General features: G+C 46.8%; 1 long non-coding RNA gene across 1 annotated transcript; it reads left to right on the forward strand.

The window, feature by feature from the left end:
• The first annotated feature begins 364 nt into the window (after positions 1-364).
• On the forward strand, positions 365-1,908 carry LOC311146887. The gene is made up of 5 exons (XR_014614724.1): positions 365-441; positions 532-641; positions 994-1,089; positions 1,198-1,368; positions 1,499-1,908. It is a non-coding gene; the product is annotated as an uncharacterized lncRNA (long non-coding RNA).
• Positions 1,909-5,297: the final 3,389 nt, after the last annotated feature.

The raw sequence follows: 5,297 nt of genomic DNA on the forward strand, positions 1-5,297 counted from the left end.
TCTTTCCGTCATGCATGCAAAGACACATTGTTTTCTTTATTAAACTGTTGAAAGAGAATTTCCAGCGTCAGCCCTTTACACGGCTTCGCATTTAGATGTTTGTTATTCACATAATTACAATATTAAGTCAATATTATTTTTGATGTAAATTAAGATTAAGTGGGGAAGACAGATTCAGGATGGAGCTGGGAGCACTCTAGGGGAGGAAGTGGAACAAGGGAACAGCTTCTTTTTGAGGGCTGCAATCTGTTCCAGGCAAATATCCAAAGGAGATAAACAATTTGTTTAAGGTTGTTCTATTCAGCTATGTTAGCGCTTATCTGGAATAAGTTATATTTGGCTTTTCTAGCAAGAACAGACATGCTAACCATCCAGGCCATGCGGTGGAACAGAAGGAAGAAGAAGAACCTGGACAAAGCATTGTCCAGAAGATACTTGAAGGTATATTGTGTGGATCAATACATTTCTTTTTAGAAGTATTATATCTATGCATTTCTTTTATTTTTAAACAATTAATTATTTAATTCTCAGACAACAGCAAAAATCCAGGAGGAGACCCAGACTCTCGAAAGGTTGAAGAGTGATCTGGGTGTAGGCGATGAGACTTTGGGCAACAGAAGTTCAGCAATGGGCTAATACAGGTAAATTATTTCAAATAAATAAATACAATCCTAAATGTAACTCTCCTGGACTGTCACCTTGACATAGTGGAGAGGCTTGCGTACTCCAATGACCCTGAGAGCTAAGCTGGAGAGGGTGTATTCCACCGGCAGGTGCAATCAAGCCGGACAGGTCGAAGGGTAGGAGGCAGACAAAACATTCCCTGGCCCTCCAGGTTGGGGGTTATGCGTGGGGCTTACTCACTCACCACATAACAAATAATTTGTTACAGAAACCATTACAGGCCCTATGTTCCTCCAGGAAGTGAGTGCCACTACTCACTGTTGGAGATATATTGTTAATTACAGATTTATTGTATTTCTGAGGAAACAGCTGAGAACCTGGATGGTCCCCAGGTACTACAGAGAACAATTGAAGTCCTGTTTCTTAGCATCAAACAAAGGAAACAGAACCTCTACCGTCAGACAGGTTTGTTAAATTTCCTGAATATTGAATTGCACACACTTCATTTCTCTTTAATTTCAAAGCCATGCAATTTAACAAATAGTTCCATTCTCTTTTTTGTTTTGATGACAGATGGATGCAAGAGACGACACCCTCTGTGCAGAAAGATATTGGAAGAAAAGGCCAAATTGACAGCTGCCATAGAGGAGTACAACACCCTTGTACCAGATTCAGCAATATCATCTGCAGATGAAATCCTTTCCGCAGACCTTCATGCATGGCCTTGGGAGCTGCATGGACAAAGTAAGTAGTATGTTCGTGTGTCACAATAACTAAGTTTCTGTTTTGCTATCTGTGTTTGTTCAGTTGCGCAAACACAGACAGCACTACCATTCAAGTTACAAATCCACATTGCATTCTTATGAATTTACAGCTGACCTACTCACAAAGAAAATAGTATTTGACCAGGTGATGCTCGTGAGACGGCTGAAGGAGGAAGAGTTAATTGTCCTAAAGGAAGTCAAGCAGCCCTGGGAAATCCTAAAGAGGGAATCTGAGAATGTGCAAGACCTTGCTTTACATGTGGCACTTGACCTAAGCAGGCAAAGTGGGGGAACTTTCATGAATATGAACAATTGATGTTGGCACTCTGTAATTGCTATTGTATTTAAGGAATACTTCATTGTATTTACCCTACATATTATGGTTGTTGGTGTTAGGCTGGCAATTGAATCAGTGGGAAGCTGGGAGCAGAGGTCTCTTCTTCATGCATCAGAGGAGAGTTAGCAGCCTCAGAAGACACCAGGACACTGTCAAACTGATACACAGCAAAGCTATGGGCCAAGTCACCTCCCCCTTAAATTGTTCCTGTCACCCCTCTAAACGTACTATTTGAGACATTCACAAATATAATCACTTACTACGCGTAAAGAATCAATGATATTCCAAGCGTCTATTAAACAGTTGTTTGAGACGTGATCTCCTACGCCTTCCTTAACATACCACGTTTCATTGAGTTGACTACACCTTCTCTCTAAACCTATAACCCATTTTTGGTAATGTAATCATCTCCACTTATGGCATTGATGTGTTAAAATAACAACCTATTGTTTAATAACTTCAGAACTTACAAAAAATATTTACTACTCCATCAGCCTAATAGTAAAAACTTCCTCCCATTGTTGTCACGATCGTCGGGAACAGAGGACCAATGCGCAGCGTTGAATGCAAACATACTTATATTTATTTAAATGTTTCACAAGAACAAAACAACAAAAACGATAACGTGACAGTCAACGGTCTAACACAAACCAACTAGAACAAGATCCCACAACTAATGTGGGAAAACAGCCTCTATAAGTATGGCTCCCAATCAGAGACAACCAGCAACAGCTGACACTCGTTGCCTCTGATTGGGAACCACTCTGGCCAACACAGAAATACAATACATAGAATCCCGACATAGAAACACAACACATAGATCTACACACCCTGGCTCAACATAACAGTGTCCCCAGAGCCAGGGCGTGACAGTACCCCCCCCTAAAGGCGCGGACTCCGACCGCGTCAACCAAATACCCCAGGGGAGGGACCGGGTGGGCACTCCGCCTAGGCGGCGGATCCGGCTCCGGGCCTGATCCCCGCTCCCTCTCCAACCCCCCAAAGTACCCCTGGTCCAGTCTGACCCCGCTGGCCGGAGCTGGACTGCACACTGGTGGAGCGGATTGCTCTAGCTCCGGCGTGAAGCATCTGACCGGTGCCGGACCAGGCACCGGTGGAACAGGCACGGGACGTGCCGGACTGACGATGCACACCACTGGCTTGGTGTGGGGAACAGGCACGGGCCGTGCCGGACTGACGACGCACACCACTGGCTTGGTGTGGGGAGCAGGAGCGGGCCGGACCGGGCTGGCGACGCGCACCATTGGCTTGGTGCGGGGAGCAATAGCGGGCCGGACCGGGCTGGCGACGCGCACCATTGGCTTGGTGCGGGGAGCAGGAAAGTGCCGGACCGGGCTGGCGACGCGCACCATTGGCTTGGTGCGGGGAGCAGGAAAGGGCCGGACCGGGCTGGCGACGCGCACCATTGACCTGGTGCGGGGAGCAGGAACAGGACGGGCCGGGCTGGCGACACGCACCATTGGCCTGGTGCGGGGAGCAGGAACAGGACGGGCCGGGCTGACGACGCGCACCATTGGCCTGGTGCGGGGAGCAGGAACAGGCTGGGCCGGGCTGGCGACGCGCACCATAGGCTTGGTGCGGGGAGCAGGAACAGGCCGGGCCGGGCTGGCGACGCGCACCATAGGCTCGGTGCGGGGAGCAGGAACAGGCCGGGCCGGGCTGACGACACGCACCACAGGCTCGATGCGAGGAACAGGAACAGGCCGGACCGTACTGGGGACACACACCACTGGCCCTATGCAGGGATCAGGAACGGGCCGGACCGGACTGGTAACACACCCCAGTACCTCTCGCCGTGCCTCCACACTTTCCCTCTCCTCTGTGACCAGTGGCCCCCTTAACCTGGCGGCCTCCTCTGCACACCCGCTGGACCGCTCCATCGCGGCCTCCTGCTGCCCCGTCGTCCACGGCGTGAGCCCCCCCCTAAAAAATTTCTGGGGGTCTCTCCTCCCCGTGGGCCAGGCCTCTATAGTTCTCGCCCAACTCTCGCTCTTCTGCTTCCAACTCCAGCCATTCTGCTCTTCATTTGGCTTGACCCAGTCGAGACTCTTCCTCCACTGTTCCCAAGTCCACCCTCTCTGCTCTTCACTAGGCTTGACCCAGTCGAGGTTGCCACGGAGATCTGCTAGCGATTCCCCTGGCGATGGCTCCTGGACACGCTGCTTGGTCCAGTTTTGGTGGGATCTTCTGTCACGATCGTCGGGAACAGAGGACCAATGCGCAGCGTTGAATGCAAACATACTTATATGTATTTAAATGTTTACACGAACAAAACAACAAAACCGATAACGTGACAGTCAACGTTCTAACACAAACCAACTAGAACAAGATCCCACAACTAATGTGGGAAAACAGCCTCTATAAGTATGGCTCCCAATCAGAGACAACCAGCAACAGCTGACACTCGTTGCCTCTGATTGGGAACCACTCTGGCCAACACAGAAATACAATACATAGAATCCCGACATAGAAACACAACACATAGATCTACACACCCTGGCTCAACATAACAGTGTCCCCAGAGCCAGGGCGTGACAATTGTTCAATGTACCAGAAACAGATTATCGTTTTTATAATTAATTAACTGTCTGTATAACTCCCTGGTGTTTAAACAAACTATAGAATTTAATAATAATAATTACAAATTGTCAAAGAACGTTCCCTATTCAACTATCTAGATGTCTGCTCCACCTTACCCTATGCATCCTTTACATCCCTATATAGCACAGCCAGCATGACTCTCTTTCACCCGTTTACTAAATCATGGCATTAGTAAATTATATCCACAAACCACCACTGCATAATAATAATATTTTCATTGACCATACTAGAAAGAATTATTTTAATACCAGTCTACTTAAACAACCCAAAGCAACATTTCTCATCTCCCAATTAACCTACTTACTTTTTAACACAGAAAACCCTCTATAATCTCTTTTATCCTCTACCGCTGTCTTTCCATTTAACGGTACTTTAGCAGATAACAAATTATTTTTTAAGTTATAGTCAAAACAAACAAAACATCTATTCACAGGGATGCAACTTTAATTACTATGTTATCCTATCCGCCATGGGTTAGTAAGACAATCTCTTTCGTATAATCTTATCAATTAAACCAGTGATTCAGGTCAACAGCATCAATGTAACAGTTTTGCTTCCTTCCCTACATGGGCTTGAAGCAGGGACCCTCTGCCCACATTAACAACTGTCCCCCTCGAAGCACCGTTACACATCTCACCACAAAAGCCACGGCCCTTGCAAAGCAAGGCAAACAACTACTTCCAGGTCGCAGAGCAAGTTACGTCACCAATCTAAACACATAATTGTTTAATCTAGCAAACCCTTAGGCAGTGCAAAAACTACCTCGAAATCGTCTCGCTATTCTTGTTAAATAATGGTCACTCAATTTGAACCAAGCACGCTGATAAATCTTCCATTCTACATCACCAAACCAAATACTTTGTATTATCTGTCTAAGCAACACATACCAACAGTAGAATGACACTCAGAAACCCAGATTTGTTTACTCTATGCCATTGCCCCAATGCTAT

This window comes from Coregonus lavaretus (genome assembly GCF_964263955.1).
Source record: "Coregonus lavaretus genome assembly, chromosome: 19".
Taxonomy (NCBI): Eukaryota; Metazoa; Chordata; class Actinopteri; order Salmoniformes; family Salmonidae; genus Coregonus; species Coregonus lavaretus.